General features: G+C 48.0%; 2 long non-coding RNA genes across 3 annotated transcripts; both read right to left on the bottom strand.

Moving 5' to 3' along the window:
- Positions 1-4,755: 4,755 nt before the first annotated feature.
- LOC108177015 (uncharacterized) lies at positions 4,756-11,268 on the bottom strand. 2 transcript variants are annotated; one of them, XR_007920980.3, is made up of 4 exons: positions 10,739-11,268; positions 6,079-6,172; positions 5,231-5,492; positions 4,756-5,047 (listed from the first exon to the last, which is right to left on the bottom strand). It is a non-coding gene; the product is annotated as an uncharacterized LOC108177015 (long non-coding RNA). The 2 variants fall into 2 exon arrangements; XR_016212915.1 differs by lacking the exon at positions 5,231-5,492 and having other exon boundaries at positions 4,922-5,047; positions 10,739-11,207.
- A 242-nt stretch (positions 11,269-11,510) lies between these two features.
- Positions 11,511-16,271, bottom strand: LOC149124587 (uncharacterized). The gene is made up of 3 exons (XR_016212914.1): positions 15,580-16,271; positions 14,322-14,452; positions 11,511-12,061 (listed from the first exon to the last, which is right to left on the bottom strand). It is a non-coding gene; the product is annotated as an uncharacterized LOC149124587 (long non-coding RNA).
- Between the last annotated feature and the right edge of the window lie 2,222 nt (positions 16,272-18,493).

Here is an 18,493-nt window from a genome sequence, read left to right as displayed (position 1 = left end):
AGGCCAACACACACCTCTTCCTTCCCAAGAAGCTCCGAATATACAGGGAGCTTCTCTCTCTCTCTCTCTCTCTCTCTCCGTCTCCCTCTCCCTCTCCCTCTCCCTCTCTCTCTTTAAAGATTTATTTATTTGAAAGGCAGAGAGAGAGAGAGTCCACTGGTTCACTCCCCAAATGGCCACCAGTGGCCAGAGCTGCGCTGATCTGAAGCCAGGAGCCAGGAGCTTCTTCCAGGTCTCCCACATGGGTGCAGGGGCCCAAGGACTTGGGCCATCTTCTACTGATTTCCCAGGCCACAACAGAGAGCTGGATCAGAAGTGGAGCAGCCGGGATTCAAACCACCACCCATATGGAATGCTGGCACTGCAGGCGGCAGCTTTGTCCACTCTGCCACAGTGCCGGCCCCAGGAGCTACTCTCAATGATTGTGGCCAACTGGGGGTGCTGATAATACGTGGATTTGCACAGAGCTCTGCTGGTACAGGAAAAATAACCTTGATTTTCTTGTCCCCATTATCTGTCTTCTGAGTCTCTTGTTTAATCTGAGTTTCTTGAGTAATTATCATGTACCCAGCAATTTACCAGAGACTCTGGACTGCTGAGTTGAAGTCAGTTTAAAGATCTATCATGGAGCATCAGCCTTGCTGTAGGCTTTGGAGCACAAGTGTGAAGCAGACCTGTGCCTGCTCTAGAGAAACCCACAGCCTGCAAGACTGATGGTCTCCTAATCAATCCATTAATCTAATCAACCACCTTCTGAGTCCAGGTCCTCTTCAGTCTCCTGTTCAGTTTATATTTTTATTTTTTAAAGCTTTATTTATTTGAAAATCAGAGAGAGAGAGAGATAAAGAGAGATCTTCCATCTGCTGGCTCACTCCCCAGATGGCTGCAATGGCCAGGACTAGGCCAGATGGAAGCCAGAAGCTTCTTCCGGGTCCCCACAGGCCATTTTCTGCTGCTTTCCCAGGCCATTAGCCGGGAGCTGGATTGGAAGTGGAGCACAGGGACACAGACCTGCACCTATATGGGCTGCCGGCATCACGGGGGGCAGCTCTACCCGCTATGCTGCAGTGCCATCCCCTCCTGTCCTAAAGCATGACCTATAAAAATGCTCCAGTTAGTAGCTCTTCCTCACACCATGGGAGTGGGTGAGGCTGTGCACCGCAAACACTATGAAACCCTCTCATTCTCTCTCCAAGTAGTCCTAGGGTCTTGGACAAGTTTCCCCCAGGGGTATCCTAGGCAATACCCTCCATATACACTTTAAATATAAACACAGGCAGAATTTGTTGCCTTTTTTTTTTTTTTAACCAAACCTGATTCCAATGAGGTTGACTTCCTCTATTAACCACCTCCACTCCTCCCTATCCTGAAGTTGCTAACCAGTAATACTGTGTCTGTGCTGCAGCGCCCAGGTGGCCAACGAGCAGGGCGGGTCCTCCATGGCCCCTGCCAGGCCCCTGCCTCTGACCCCTCCAGCCTGCCGGGTCTACGTAGGATTTCAGCACCTCTGCAGCCACCCAGCTCCGAGTCCCTGCAGAGGAGAAAGCCAGTTAGAAAAGCGAGGCAGGGACAAAACAGTGCCGTCAGTCAAGGTGTGTGCACTCCTCTTCCAGTTTTCAACATTGTCCTATTTATAGCTCCTCACACTTTCCGTCCTTGGAGTTTATATTTTAAAAATAATTCCTTAATTGTTGTTTTTGAGCAGCATTTACTGTTGCTTTATTTATTAATTTAAGAGGGAGAGAGGGAGAAGGGGAGAGAGACAGAGAGGGGGAGAAAGAGAGAGAGAGAGAGAAAGAGAAAGAGAGAGAGAAAGAGAGAGTTATCCTCTATCTACTGATTCACTCACTATTGGCTGCAATGGTCTGACTGTGTCTCAAGGAGCCTGGATCACAGCCCAGGTCTGCACACTGGGTGGCAAGTGCCCAATTACTGGAGCCATCACCACTGCCTCCCAGGGTCTGCAGCAGCAGGAGGTTGGAGGCAGGAGCCTGAAACTAACCCCGGCACTCTGCCGTGAGCTGCAGGCGTCTTCATCAACATCTTATCTGCTGGGCCAAACACTCGCTCCTTCCTATTGCTTTGGATGGCCTTCATTGGCATGAGAAGTAAATGTGTGCGCAACTGCCGTCTTTGTAGCAAGTTCAAGTTTACACTCTTTCTTTATATATATATATAATTATATATAATATAATTATATATCATAAAATTATATATAATTATATATTATAATTATATAATATATAACTATAATTATATAATATATAACTATATATAATTTTTTCAGGATATGCATTTTCCATGCCTTTTTTTTTTAAAGACTTGGTTATTTATTTGAAAGGCAGAGTTACAGAGAGGCAGAGGCAGAGAAAGGTCTTCCATCCGCTGGTTCACTCCCCAATGGCCACAACAGCCAGAGCTGGGCCGATCTGAAGCCAGGAGCTTAGGCCCCTGCTGGGCCCCAGTGCTTAGGCCCCTGCACCTGTGTGGGAGCCCCGGAAGAAGCTGCTGGCTCCTGGCTTTGGGTCAGCGCAGCTCCAGCCATTGCGGCCAATTGGGGAGTGAACCATCAGATGGAAGACATTTCTCTCTCTCTGTGTCTCTCTCTGTGTAACTCTGACTTTCAAATAAATAAATAAATCTTTAAAAAAAAAAAAAAGCAAGTTATCTCTGGTAATGGCATATGTGATGGAGGTAGGGCTGTCGCAGAAAAGCCGCTTTGAGGCTATGGTTCACAGAAGCCTACAGCAGAAAGGAATGTGGGGAGCCTGCGCTCACTGGGAGCAGCACTGCATGCTGGGGGCAGTGCATTCTGAGGTCAGCAGGTGAAAAACTGCTCTCTAGAAAGCTGTCCTTCAAAACCTCTTAATAGCCACATAGAGACGAACGAAGAGACCTGGTAAGGCCAATAAACCAAGGTTGTACTTGACTTTGTTTAGGATGCTGATATAGCAGTGAACAGCAGAGGACGTAGTTGTTCAATGAAGAATATTCATCTGCAGACGGCGCTTTCCCACTCAGGTGACACTGTGCACACTACGGACTCCTGCAAGGACAGAGAACACGGAGGCAACCACAGTCCCTTGTTTGCTGTCTCCCGGCAGGGCTGGCTTTTCCCCCTGATTCTTCCTTAAGGCTCTTGGATTTTGATTTTTCTAACTTGGCTCTTCTGGAAGTCCTGATATCCTTTCGAGAAATCCCTTTTCTACTTAAAGCACTCTCGGCTATAAACCTCGACAGACAGACGAGGGAACTGTCCTGGAGTCTGGCCCTGGTTCATAGTCACCAGCATAACAAACACGCCACATGACGCAGACCTGTGTGTGTGCTGTGTGAGTGTAGACCCATGAGTTGACTCTGCTCTGCAGGCGAGGGCTGGGACTTGAGCTTCTCTCGCTACAGTTGGTACTGAGATTCACAGTCCCTACCCAGAGGAAGTGGGCAGAGTGTCGAGAAGGAAGTGGGGAGGAGGAAACCCAGTGGAGGAGAGGGGTGTGGCCCTCACCCATTGGCACCTGGCCCCAGCCCAGGCAGTGTTGATCTATGGGGACTTTCATCCAACTTAACCTCAGCTCTGTTCTGCTGAGGGCAAAAGCCTATTTTTCCTTCTTGAAAAAGTACTTTTGCATGGACTGTGTGTTCACTGTTTTAGTTGACATTGCAGGAGCTTCTGCTAAGCTTCTGGTTGGAATTCCAGAGCTGAAACTAAGCACTGTACTATCACAACTCGGAAGAAAACTCAAGGGGAAAGCTTCCCTCATTATCAGCCTTCCCTGTGACTCTTACTTAGTGTCCCTGGCCAACTCCTCTCCTCATAATCTCTCCACCTTACTATTTCTGTACTTTGATACATTAACACCGTTAGAGAGCTGGCTCTGAGGATCAGTCTGTGTCACTTTTAAGGGTGTATGTAATATTTCTGAGCTGTTTTAATTCACGCTACGCCTGACACCAAGTGCAGGGGTCGGGGAGGGTTTCCATATCAACCTATTTTCCAGCTCTTGGGACACCAGCTGGGTGTCCGCTGATTCACTCTGGCTCAGACACTCCCCAGAGCCAGTTTCAGCCCCCACAGGTTCAAGGGCTCAGTCCCACAGGCCTGACCTCACTGCAGAAGCCGGGCACAAGGGTTGGGCAGCCAGCTTATAATTCTTGCTTCTGTCCAGTGTGGCTACACAACTGGGGTTCTCACAATTCCTCCAATTTTAGGTTCAATGATTTGCCCAAATGGCTCCCGGAACTCAGGAAAGCACTTCACTCACATGGCTCCGTTCCTTCTAAAGGACATAAGTCAGGACCATCGAAATGGAGGAGATGCCTGGGGCTGGAGGGTAGAGCTTCGCTGGGTGCACCACCTTCTCAGCACTCCACATGTTCACCACGCCAAGCTCTCCAAACCCTGCTGGATTGCTCTGTCCACTTTGGTATTCTCCCAATTTCTACAAGGCATTAAACTCCTATCCCATTACACACTGTTCCCTGTGCTCCCCTCGTCAGACGCTGGGCTGCCTCCTAACCTCAGAACTTGGCTCAGCTGCCTGGAGCAGCTGCCCTGACCTCACCTGCCCATCTCAGTGGGACTCCTTGTTGCATGGCTCTTATTTGACATGGGTTATTTTCATCATAGTATTAAGCATGGTGACCATTATCTTGTACCCATCTGACCATGCTGCCCCTTGAGCAGCCTTTAAACTGAGAGCATGCATATTTCATTCTGTTTTAGCATAATCTTGCAATACAGCTACTCAGTACATATTAAGTGAATGAATCTTTGATTAAAATTTTTAAAAAAGGATACATCAACCAGTTCAGGGTAAGAAGTATGGGTGGTTAGCCTGGTGGCAAAGATGCCAGCTAAGATGCCCACATCCCATGCTGCAGTGCCTGGGTTTGATATCCAGCTCCCGACATCAGCTTCTTACCAGTGCACATCCTGAGAGGCAACAGTGATGACTCAAGTAGTTGGATCCCTGTGATGCTGAGTTCTGGCCCAGCCCTCTATGCTGTGGGCATTTGAAGAGTGAATCACAGGACGGGAGTTCTCTCTCTGCCAAATAAAGAAATATTTTGAAAAGTTTATGGAAAAATGAAATCAATGTTAAGTTCATTTGGAACAAAGAATTTGGAAACCCATGTGTACTTTTTAAATTATACGCATTGTTCATGAACTTTAAAAAGACCCCTTGCAAGTCAAATCAGGGTGAAAACAAAATAAGAGGAGGAAACATACCATCGATTCAGGGAAGAAATACAAACAGGATTCTTCATGTTTTCACAAGGAAATAAAAGTCTGGCCTTGAACTTTCTTATGGCAAATACAAAGAGTGGTACACTCAGTGATGCGGTTCAGGCTCTGCGATAGGATCCGACCTTTTTAGGAGAGGCACAATGTTTCCCAGAATTCACCCCTGAGAGATATTTCTCCTCGGAGTCAATGAGAACATCAGAGAATCCCAAATCAGTGGACTAGAAGTTGACAAAACAACACGGTACTGGAAAAAAACAGCTGACACATGGACCAGCAGAACAGCATGGAGCCAGAAATGAATTCATACACCTTCAGCCAGCTGATCTTCAACAAAGGTGCCAAAACACACACTGGAGACAGAACAGTCTCTTCAATAAACACTGCTGAGAATTTTAAAATTTACTTTATGTGAGTGAACTTGAACATCTTTTCATTGTTTATAGCCCTTGACTATTTTTCTGCTGAATGATGGTATGTGTACTTTTTGTGTGTTGAACTCTTTATTCAGTAGAGCATTAAGCCTCTGGCATTCATGTAAATTAACAATATGTCATTTCAAAAATAATAAAATAGCAGGTTAAAACAGGATTTCAGGAAATAAGAAAATAAATAGTGCTGAGAAAATTCAACAACCATGTGCATCTCTCACCATATACAAAAATCAACTCAAGATGATGAAATGCAGCATGGACGTTCGATGCTGCTTGGGAGGCCTGATTCTGATATTGGAGTACCTGGGTTCAAGCTGCAGCTTCATTTCTGATTCCTGCTGTCACATACTCTGGGAGGCAGTAGGGGATGGCGCAGGTATTTGCATCCTCGCCACTCACCTGGGGAACCCCGAGAGCTCCAGCTGCTGATTTCTGTTGGGCACAGCCCTGGCTGTGGCAGGCATGTAGGGAGTGAATCAGCAGATGGAGATACCTTTTAAACAAACAAACAAATAAATCTTAAAAAATAAAGACTTAAATGTAAGTTCCATAATTATGAAATTATTAGGAGAAAATATAGGAGAAATGCTTAAGGACGTTGATCTCGGCAAAGATTTTTTTTGAATAAGATCCCCAAAGCACAGGCAACAAAATAAAAAAAACAGAAAGCTAAGGAGCTTCTGCACAGCAAAGGAAACAAACACCAGAATGAAGAAACAAGTAGCAGAACGGGAGACAATATTAGCAAACTAACCAATCCAACAAGGAACTAAAATCCAGAATTTATGAGGAACTCAAACAACCCAACAATATAAAACAAATAATCCAGTTTAAAAATAGGGAAATGACCTGAACAGATATTTCTCAGAAGAGGATATACAAATGGCCAACAAACAAATGAAAATTGCTCAACATCACTAATCATTAGGGAAACGCAAAATAAAACCGCAATGATGTATCATGTCACCCCAACTAGAATGGTAATAGTGACAGACAAAAAAAATTACAAATGCTGGTGAGGGTACAAAGAAAGGAATGCAAATTAGTGCAGCCACTGTGGAACACAGTATGGAAATTTCTCAAAAAAACTAAAATCAAACTATCATACGACCCAGCAAACTCACTACTGGGTATGTAAGTATCCAAAGGAACTGAACTCAGTATATCAAATGTACCTGCTCAGTGGTATTGACTGCAGCACTATTCACAGTAGTGAAGATACGGAATCAACCACGGTGCCCAGTGATGGATGAGTTACTTGATAAAGAAGTAAGGCACATATACATGAGGGAATATTATTCAGCCATGAAAGAAGGAACTGGAGGGTGTTATGTTAGCTGAGATAAGCCAAGCACAGAAAGACAAGTGCTGTGCGACACCACTCATAGGTGGAGTTTTAATAGTTGATCTCATCCGGCCTCCTGCTAATGCAGCTTAGAGGGCAGGGGCCCTCCACGTGGGAGATCTGGTTATAGATCCTGGCTCCTGGCCTCAGCCTGGCCCAGAGCCAGGCCATTGCAGCACTCTCTTTGGAGTGAACCTCCCTGTCTCTCCTCTCTGTCGCTCTGTTTTACAAATAATACATAAATAAATCTCTTAAAGTATAAGTTGGACTCATAGAAGTAAGTAGAATAGTGGATATCAGAGACCAGAAAGGCTAAACAAAAGGAGACGCACAGGGAAGTTGGACAAGGGCTATGAAAACACGGTTACATGGGAGAATAAGCCGCAGTGTTCTGCAGAGCGGTGGGTGATTACGGTTTGCAACTTTTTTAAAATAAAGTTTTATTTATTTGAGAGAGTGAGAGAGAGAGTGAGACGGGGGGTGGGGAGAGAGAGAGAGAGGAAATCTTCATCCACTGGCTTACTCCCCAGATAGCCTCATGGCTAGGGCTGAGCTAGGCTGAAGTCAGGAGCCAGGAGCTTCTTCCAGGTCTCCCACATGGGTGCACGTGCAGGGGTCCACGCACTTGGGCCATCTCCTGCTTTTCACAGGCCATTGGCAGAGAGCTGGATCAGAAGTGGAGCAGCTGGGACATGAACTGGTGCTCATACGGGATGCAGGCATCGCAAGCGCTAGTTTAACCCACTATGCGATGCGGCAGCCCCTGTTTACAACTTTTTTAAAAAGTAACTAAAAATAGAGGAATTTGAAGGTTCCAAACATAAAGAAATGATAAATATTTAGGGAGATGGAGATGCTAATTACTCTGATTTGATCAAATATTGACTCTTGCAGGCATTTGGGAGTCAAAGCAAGTTCTCTCTCTCTCTCTCCCCCCTCCTCCCCTGGCCATATCCCTCCCTCTCAAATAAATTAAATATATACATCAGATATTTATATTTTTAAGATTTATTTATTTTAATTAAAAGGTGGCATTACAGAGAGGGAAAGGGAGAGGCAGAGAGAGAGAGAGAGATCTTTCATCCACTGATTCACTCCCCAAATGGCTGCAACAGCTGGAGCTGGGCCCAGAGCCAGGAACTTCTGGGTCTCTCACGCAGGTACACAGACCCAAGGACTTGGACCATCTTCCACTGCTTTCCAAGACCACAGCAGAGAGCTGGACTGGAAGTGGAGCAGCCAGGACTAGAACCAGCACCCACATGGGATGCCAGGACTGCAGGCAGCAGCTTAACTCACTATGTCACAGCACCAGACCCAATTAAATATATATTTTTTAAAAAATGCAACTTCTTTGTAAGCCTCTTCAATTAGGATAATATTTTTAAAGATTTATTTATTTATTTGAAAGCAGAGTTAGAGAGAGAGAGAGAGAGAGAGGACCCTAGAGAGTGCGATCTTTCATCCACTAGTTTGCTCCCTAAATGGCCTCAATGGCCAGAGCTGGGCCAGTCCAAAGCCAGGGTCCAGGCGCTTCTTCCCATTATCCCACATGGGTGCAGGGGCCCAAGGACTTGGCCATTCCTCTGTTGCTTTGCCAGGCACATTATCAGGGAGCTGGACCAGAAGTGGAGCAGCCGGGACTCGAACTGGCACCCATGTGGGATGCTGCTGCGGTAGCAGTTTTACCCGCTACACCACAGCGCTGGCCCCAGGATAATATGTATTTGTTCTTTGTTTTAATTTTTTTCTAAATGGAGAGGTAACGAGTTATTATTATTATTATTATTTTTGACAGGCAGAGTGGACAGTGAGAGAGAGAGACATAGAGAAAGGTCTTCCTTTTGCCGTTGGTTCACCCTCCAATGACCGGCGCGGCCGGTGCGCTGCAGCCGGCACACCGCACTTATTTTTGATTATAAAAGTTACTCATGTTCACTCTAAAAATCTATGGCATCTGAAATGTATACCTATTTTGTTATGTATTCTTGTATACTTATCTTTCAAAAGTATTATATTACAAATTCTGTTTTGTAAACTACTTTTTTTTAAAAAAAAAGATTTATTTATTTATTTGAAAGACAGAGTTAGAGAGGTAGAGACAGAGAGAAAGGTCTTCCATCCGCTGGTCCATTCCCCAGATGGCCGCAACAGCTGGAGCTGCACCAATCCGAAGCCAGGAGCCAGGAGCTTCTTCCGGGTTTCCCACATGGGTGCAGGGGCCCAAGGACTTGGGCCATCTTTCACTGCTTTCCCAGGCCATAGCAGAGAGCTGGATTGGAAGTGGAGCAGCTGGGACTAGAACCGGTACCCATATGGGATGCCGGCTCTTCAGGCCAGGGTGTTAACCCACTGTGCCACAGCGCCGGCCCCTTGTAAACTACTTTTTTCACTCAATATTTCTGAATATCTTTGCATGCAAATCCCCACAGACCTACACAATTATTTTAATGCCTGTGTACTATCGTATTCCACGGCTCTACCACAATGCATTTAGCTGTTTTCCTTCTAAAGGTTTTGCTATTATAAATTCACTAGGGTCAATTCTCGTGTATCTTTACTTTTATTTATGGATCTAATTGTGTGGTAAGGGTGAATGTCCTCCCTTTTTCTTTCCCCCCTGCCTTCCTTCTTGTGTTTATTTCTAGTTGCTCCTTTGGCATCAGCTTGCACATTTTCCTTAAGCTAAATTCTGGGAAAAGGAACTGCTAGGTCAGACTGTGAATATAATTCATGTTTTTATAAGTTTTGCCAAACTGCACTCCCCGAATGATGACTCAATTCAGACACGCTCTGGCTGGGCATGAGAATGTCCATTTCTCAGCAATGTCCCAAACACCATTTCTCTTCATTTTGTTTACAGCTTTATTGAAGTATAACTGAAATATACTAAACCATATGCATTTATTTTCTTTATATCTTTGCCTGTAAGTGGAACATGATGTGTTATTGACTTAATTCAAATTTCTTTAAAATTTTGATTATTATTATTTCTTTGAGGTGGAGGGAGAGACAGTGAGCTACCATCCACTAGCTCACACACACACACACCCCCACCCAGGGTTTGCAACAGTCCCCCTAGCTATAGCCAAAACCTGGAGGGAGGAACTCAGCCCAGGTCTCCCATGTGGTTGCAGGCAAAAATCACTTGTTCCTGCACCAGCAGGAAGCTCCAGTCGGGAGCCAGGGGCAGGGTCCAACACAGATCTCTGAAATACGGCGTGAGTTTCTGAATCCATGCCTTAACTGCGGGCTAAATGCCTGCCCCTTGTTATTTCCTTCCATCACAAGACTGAGTTTCTTAGCGTTATGTTTGTAGAACTCTATTTTGAATGTTGCCTGTCCAGTTACCCATTTCCAGTTCATTTCTAGTCTTTTTCTGAAAGATTCATGAGCATTCCCTAGGACTGAAGCGCAGAGTTGCCTTGGCCATCAAGGTCAAGGTTAAAATGTCAAGTTGTTCCTCAGCTGCCTGGCTGACATCTGCTGCAGGTCCTTCCCTGTCCGACAGGTGGCGTCACGAACCGCAGATGAGTAAGGGTCCAAAGAGGAAAAATGACCCCAGCTGGGTGGAGAGCTGGTCTTGTTCACTGGGTCAGCTGGGGAAAGCAGACTCAGTCGGACACACACGCGCACACACACACACACACACACACAGATTCACCCGCACGCCTGGTTGGTTGTCGATTGGCTGACTGAGAGGAACGGGCTTACCGGATCGCCGGGCCAGTGAGGCAAATCTGAACTCTGCAGAACAGGCTAGGTCGGAGCTGCCGCGGCCATCTGCAGGCAGAATTGCTTCTTCTCCGGGAAACCTCGGGTTTGCTCTTCGAGCATGGATCGTGCCCACCAGACGATGGAAGACCGTCTCCTTTACTTAATGCCAGCTGAGTGTAGCTGAGAATCAGGTCGACAAAATCCCCCCATAGACAGACCTACGCTAGCGACTGATTAACAGGGCGCGCCAGCCCCAGCCACCCTGACCGGGGGTCACCCGTGCACTCAGGGGCGGGCTTCTCGGAGGGGCAGGCACCTGGGGCGGGGAGAGAGGAGGCCGCAGGGCTCCCCAGCTCAAGCCAGGGGCAGCCATGGATCTGCACCCCGCTGGGCAGATGCTGAAGGCTCGTGAAGTCGCCGCAGGGGCTTTGTGGCTCACTCATTGCTATCTGGCCAGAGCAGAAACGCTATAGAGTGTTAGCAACGGCCCCGCCCTGCCGCAGGGGGATGTTGTGAGGGTGAAATGCGAGACGTGGGGGAGGTTAGGAGACCGGCACCTGGCACTGGGTCACCTTGCAGCGACATCTGAACTGGGGGGGTGTCTGTGCTCGTGGTGCGTGGCGGTAGGTGTCAGATCTGACCACAGGAGGGCGCTGTCGACACAGTCTTGCCCCGAAAGGTGTTTTTTTTTTTTTTTTTTTTTTTTTTTTTTTTTTTTTGACAGGCAGAGTGGATAGTGAGGAGAGAGAGACAGAAAGAAAGGTCTTCCTTTTTGCCATTGGTTCACCCTCCAATGGCCGCCAGGGCTGACGCGCTGCGGCCGGCGCACCGCGCTGATCCGATGGCAGGAGCCAGGTACTTATCCTGGTCCCCATGGGGTGCAGGGCCCAAGCACTTGGGCCATCCTCCACTGCACTCCCTGGCCACAGCAGAGAGCTGGCCTGGAAGAGGGGCAAGCGGGACAGAATCCGGCGCCCCGACCGGGACTAGAACCCTGTGTGCTGGCGCCGCAAGGCGGAGGATTAGCCTAGTGAGCCGCGGCACCGGCTGCCCCGAAAGGTTTTCAAACCCTCGCTGGAAGGCGCGCCGCGCTGTCTGGGTCCGTAGCTGGATTTCCCAGGAATTGCTGAACCACAGGGCCTGAAATCCAGAAAAGGCCTCGCACATGATGTAATCCAGTCATGGGATTTCACACTTGGAAGCCGCAGGAGGTTAAATGTGGGGCTGGTGAGTGCGACTTGCAGAACCGACACCGTGGCAGGAAAACCAACTCCAATTACATTCCGTGTGGCGTGGGAGAGGGGAACAGAAACCTTGCTTCTGAAAGCGAAAGGATGTCAAAAGTGTTACCAGCAGCTCTAGGCCGAAGGGAAAAGCAGGCACTGGTGTGTATGTGTGACAGAGAGAGGGGAGAATCTGCATTTGTAAAAGGTGTAAACACGGGATGCCAGTTCTTTCCTCTGGACTAGCTAATGGGACTAATGTGTTCCAGATGATGTGCGGCCGGGCTGGGCCTGAGTGTCCCGGCCCCGCCCTGTGCCTTCTAAGAGAAAGTTGCCTGCTGCAGCCGCTGTAGCTCAGGCAGCCTGGTTGATTCTTCCCCTTTCTCCCCACCCGCAGCTGACCCCAGGATATCCAGTCCTTAACCGGCCTGGGGCATGTGACTGAGCCCTGGGGGGAAAGCTGCCATGGACCCATCAGCTTCCTTTTCTCTGAGATCAAAGTAATGGAAAGACCAGGTGGTGAGGCGGGAGGTCAGACAACACGGGGCGGGGCGGCATCCCCTGTTGTAGTGCCTGGGTTCAAATCTCAGCACAGGCTTCTGGTTCCAGCTTCCTGGCTGGGAGGCAGCAGGTGATGGCTCAAGTAGTTGGACTGTAGGCTTCCAGCGACCCACCTGGGAAACTTGCATTGAGTCCCTGGATCCCAGCTTCAGCCTGGCCCAGCCTGGGCTGTTGCAGATATTTGGGGGAGTGAACCAGTGATCTCTCTCTCTCTCTCTCTCTCTCATTCAGATTATTAAACGGAAACCAAAAAATCCATGTTGTGAGCAGCGGAAGTTCAGACAGCACAGATAAAACAGCACTGATGAAAACAGAGGGGAAATTTAAGTTTATATTGAGGGAGGGAGTGTGCCTGAAGGCCTGAAGAGGGTAGATCTTTGTGGTCACGTATCTTATGGGCTAAAAGGACATGGAACCAATATCACACACCGTGTATCGACGTCAGTTCCCTGGTCTCCATACCGCATTATAGGAATGTCAGAAGCTGGGCGCAGACTTCCTGCTCATGGGGACCCTGGGAGATGCAGGTGATGGCTCAAGCAGTAGAGCTTGCCGGCCACACGCAGAGCAGGGCATGAGGGGGCAGCATTCAATCCGGAGAGGAGTAAAGGCATTGTGGGAGCCAGGAGGGCTGTAGCCAGGGGCAACCGCACACCAAGGAGCATTCCCAGGGCGCCCCCCACCTGCCTTTTCTTGAGGTAACTCGCTTGGGTCTCTGGTTCTGTGCTGCTAAGTGGCTACTGGTGGAGAGAGTTTGGAAAGCATTGCCAGACTGGAAACCTGGTGGCAAATGCAAAGTTGGTGGTGGGTGTGTGTGGAGTGGGACTCGCTGTAGGAGCTCCTGCAGAGGTGTGTGTGTGTGTGTGTGTGTGTGTGTGCGCGCGCGCGCCCAGGGAACAGAGCAGGAGATGCTGCTGCTGCTTGCCCCCCCCCCCCCACAGGAAGGCTTAGCACAGGCGTGAGGTGTGTGTGGGGGGTCAGGGGGTAGGAAAGGGAACCTTCTCTGGAAGTCTCCATGCAGAGTCAGACATCCTCCCCGCCCTTCTGATACTGGGCAGCACCTCTCTCTTCCCTCAGGGCCCAGAGATCTATTCTCTAGGAAAACTGAACTTGAGAAACAAGACAGGATCGCAGTGAAGGGGGGTGGGGAGCCAAGGGGAAACGCAGAAACCCTGCACACTGAGGCCTCGGCTGCCGGCCCCCTCCCCCACTCTGCGTTCAGGGGGCTGCAACCACGCGTGTAGCTCTCCTGCCCCGGGGCAGGTGAACGCATCGAAGGAACATATCCCAGGCTTCTTCGCTGGTTGGGAAGACCCTCCTTGTGGTGAGTCCTACAGCGGCATACACGCTAAGCTGGGAATTTGCTTCATGCTTAAGTGTGAGTGAGCGGGGAAGATCACCAGACATTCATGGCAGCGTGAGGTGGGGGGGGGGAGAGGAAGAGAGAGGTGGAGGGAGAGAGAGGGAGAGAGGGGAAAAGGAGGGAGAGGGGGAAGAGGGGGGAGAGGGGGAGAGGGAGAGAGGGGGAGAGGGGGAGGTGAGAGGAGGGGAGGAGGAAAAAATAGGACACAGATGAAACAGATCATGATGGAAACAGAAGATATTTAAATTCATACTCTATGGCGGAGGAAGGAATGTGCCCACAGAGTGACAGACTTGTGTGGTTGTGTACCTTAAGTGATAAAATGATGTGGAACCAATGTCAGTTTCCTGGTTTTGATATTGCATTCTAAGAATGTAAGAAGCTGGGGCCAGGCACAGGGCTTATTTGTTAAGACACCCGTTAGGATGCTCACCTGGGTTCAGGGCCGGCTCTGGGTCCTGTCGGCAGCTTCCCGCTCATGCAGACTCTGGGAGGCGGCAGGTGATGGCTCAAGCAGTTGGGTTCCTGCCACGCACATGGGAAACCCCGGGCTTTGGCTTCTGGCTGTTGTGGACGTTTAAGGAGTGAACCAGTGGATAGAAATGTGTTCTCTCTCTCTCTCTCTCTCTCTCTCTCTCTCTCTCTCCCTCTCCCCCTCTCTCTCCCTCTCCCTCCTTCTCTCTCCCCCTCTCCCTCTCTTTAAAGACAGAGTTACAGAGAGAGGTGGAGACAGAGAAAGAGAGAGAGGTCTTCCATTCCGCTGGTTCACTCCTCAAATGACCGCAACATCTACAGCTGAGTTGATCTGAAGCCAGGAGCCAGGAACTTTTTCCAGATTTCCCACATGGGTCGCAGGAGCCCAAAGACTTGGGCCATCTTCTACTGCTTTCCCAGGCCATAGCAGAGAGCTGGATGGGAAAGAGGAGCAGCCGGGACTCGAACCGGAGCCCATATGGGATGTTGACACTGCAGGCTGGGGCTTTAACCCACTGCACCACAGTACCAGCCCCTGTCTCTCTCTCTCCACCCCCCCCCCATTTCTCTCTTTTTCCCATTTCTCTATCTCTCAAATAGATTTTTGAAGAAAAAAAAAAAAGAGGTAACCATTGGGGGAAAATAAATGAAGGCTACTTAAGACTTCCCTGTACAACATTGGTTGTAGCTTCCTGCAAATTTGTAATTATTTAATGATAAAAAGTTCAAATGACTAATATCCCCCATTGAGATCAGAGGAGCTATTTTTCTGTCCAGAAAAACTATGAAATAATATGAAAAAAGAAAGGAAGAAAAATTTGAGGTTAAGAATGAGACACATTGGTGCTGTGGCATAGTGGGTAAAGCCACCGCCTGCAGTGCCGGCATCCCACATGGGCGCCGGTTTGTATCCTGGCTACTCCACTTCTGATTCAGCTCTCTGCTATGGTCTGGGAAAGCAATAGAAGATGGCCCAAGTCCTTGGGCCCCTGCACCCACATGGGAGACTCGGAAGAAGCTCCTGGCTTTGGATTGGTTGCAGCTCTGACCATTGAGGCCAACTGGGGAGTGAACCAGCAGATGGAAGATTTCTCTCTCTCTACCTCTCCTTCTCTATCTGTGTAATTCTGACTTTCAAATAAATAAATACATCTTAAAAGAATGAGCCACTTTTTTAAAAATGAAAGGGTTGGGAGATAATAAGGGAGAAATCTTACGTAAAATAGAAGCGAAGTTGAAGCAATGGAAAATATGCAAGAAGAATAAGAAAGTTAGAGGGTCTGTCTTGAAAGTCCCATGTGAACCTGCAGGAGTGTTGTCGCTCCCCGTCTTCGCGGAGGAACGACACAGGACCCTGCGCTGTTCTTTTGTCTGCTCGGCCCTCCCCGGGTTTGCTGCTGGTTCTTCCCGGGTTGGCTACCGACCCTTCCACCTCCGTGGAAGGGCAGTTCCCCCTGCCACTTTCCCCACTTCCGCGGGGGAGCGGCACACCGCCGGCCAGCTCTTTCGGGACTGCACAGGTGTTCCTTCAGATAGATGTTCCTGGTGCATGTTGTCTCTCTCCTCCTTTATAGTCCTCTTCCACCAATCCCAACTCTGCTACCCACACGCCGAGTACGCTGCTCTCCTCCAATCAGGAGCAGGATCAGCTCCTGCAGGTCATCACTCAAGTTGGCGAGAGGCAGCTGCGTAGAAGTTGTTACTCCCTTCTCAGCGCCATATTGTGGGAGAGCAGATGCATAGAATAAGTCTTAATTCCAGTAACAGTCTAGTCCGAGTTGCTCCCCACAGAGTGTCATAAGGAGAAGGGAGAAAACAAGAGGAAATCATCAATGCAATAACATAAGAGCTTTCCTGGAACAGAATGTTCCAGGTGAGTTCCAGGTGCCGGGGTTCACCAGGTGCCCAGCACAGCGAATGAATAAAAACTCACACCAGAGCTCCTCGTTGTAAAACTGCAAAACACAAGAGATAACGATTCTAGAAATGTCTGGAAATGTATCAGCCATGCACAGAGGAGCATAAATCAGACTAGCAGCAGGCCACTGAGTAGCAACCCTTTCAAATTCCGAGTGACAATGATCTTCAGAACTCTATACACGACACATATTGAGAGCAGAGGGGGGAAAAAGGCATGCTCAGACCTCAACACGATGACCTCCCTTTCACACTTTCTTAGGAAGCTACTAAAGGATGCACTCCCCCAAATCTAAGGAGTAAGCTAAGAGAGACAAATATGTGGGGCCCAGAAAAGGGAGGCTCTACCCTGGAAGAGTGGCAAAAGAAGAGCCCTAGGATAGCAGGGGAGGAATGTGAAGGGCAAGAGAGTTTGAAGGAGGCCTGGGAAAGAGGACAGAAAGCTCAAGAAGGCACAAGAAGGAGCACAGGATTTGGGGGTCTGAGAACGCTGATAAGTGTATGAGGTCAGTGAAGGTGCATTAGGAAAGTTTTACCATCAGTACATAAAATATATAGCAGGAAGAGACAAAGCAAACTCTTGGCCAGTGCCACAGCTCAATAGGCTAATCCTCCCCCTTGCGGTGCCGGCACACAAGGTTCTAGTCCCGGTCGGGGCGCCAGAGTCTGTCTCGGTTGCCCCTTTTCCAGGCCAGCTCTCTGCTGTGGCCCGGGAGTGCAGTGGAGGATGGCCCAAGTCCTTGGGCCCTGCACCCACATGGGAGACCAGGAGAAGCACCTGGCTCCTGGCTTCCGTTCAGCGCGGTGCGCCGGCCACAACGCTGGCTGCTGTGGCCATTGGAGGGTGAACCAATGGCAAAGGAAGACCTTTCTCTCTGTCTCTCTCTCTCTCTCACTGTCCACTCTGCCTGTCCAAAAAAAAAAAAAAAAAAAAGCAAACTCTTGCCTAAGAATAATGAAGGATCTTATAATAAAAGGCCCTGCTCACAGTGTGCAAGGTACTGAGAGTGGGTGAGATTTGACTTCACCAAGAGTTATGTCATAATCACACTAGGGGAACTGTACTCCTAAGAGATGGGATAGGATAGATTTTTTTTTCCGACCATGGGAGAAAGTCAGTGAGCACAATGGAAATAGAACAAAAGCCTTGCAGCTTAGGTGTATTGTTTGGAGATAAGGTAAATTCCAGTGGAAAGAACTAGAAAAGTTGAGAGCAGTTAAACTGGGAACAAGATTTGAATATCATTTTAAGCCTTTAGCACTTTTGAAGTTTTTTTTTTTTTTTAAAGATTTTGTTTATTTGAAAGGCAGAGGTATGGAGAGAGAGAGAGACAGAGAGACAGAGAGAGAGAAAGAGAGGGAGGCAGAGAGAGCTTCCATCTGCTGGTTCACTGGCCCAGATGGCTGGCCAGGCCAGAGCCAGGGGCTGGAAGCTTCTTCTGTGTCTCACATGTGGGTGCAGGGACCCAGGCACGTGGGCCATCTTCTGTTGCTTTTCCATGCGTGTTAGCAGGGACCTGGATCAGAAGTGGAGCAGCTGGGACTTGAACTGGCACCACTTTGGGATAGCGCTGCAAGCAGCAGCTTTTAACCTACTGTGCTACAGGGCCGGCCCCAATACTTGTTAAGTTTTAAAACTACAAACATGTAACAGCATTAAAACATTTATAAGGACACATGCCAAAGTTTTAAGAATACTGTAATTAAAGTAAGAAATATTAAAATCACTTAAAAGTGAAATGAAAAGAAACTTTAATGACTAAAAATTTATTTTCACCAAGACTTTATTAAGTGTTCTTTTTATTTCAATGTATAATGTTCAGAGCAATGATACAAATCAAGACAAAGCAAACCGATCCAAGAGATTCTATTTTAAATGGCAAATTCCTGAAGAACCTTGTGAACAGTTTAGTGCCCCTCCATCTTCCCCCCAATCCTTTACTCTGTTGCATTAAATCTGTTTAACTTGTCAGAAAGATAATCTTTAACATTTTCAGTCATCAAAACATTCAATTATGTTTTATCTACTTCAGAGGATAGACTGATATATATTAATATTTCTTATATGTCAATGGTTAACAGGCCAAAGGTCAAAGGCCACATCTATCTTATTCATTTGTATGAGCTCATGTTTAGAATTATGCCTGGTACATGGTAAATGCTCAGTAAATTCGCATTTTGTGAGTGGTTATTAGTAACCAAGGAACTCCTCTG

This window comes from Oryctolagus cuniculus, chromosome 9, assembly GCF_051225735.1.
Source record: "Oryctolagus cuniculus isolate XC-2025 breed Fujian yellow rabbit chromosome 9, ASM5122573v1, whole genome shotgun sequence".
NCBI classification, from domain to species: domain Eukaryota; kingdom Metazoa; phylum Chordata; class Mammalia; order Lagomorpha; family Leporidae; genus Oryctolagus; species Oryctolagus cuniculus.
The sequence above is the reverse complement of the archived record's forward strand: the minus strand, read 5'-3'. Positions and strand labels throughout refer to the sequence as shown.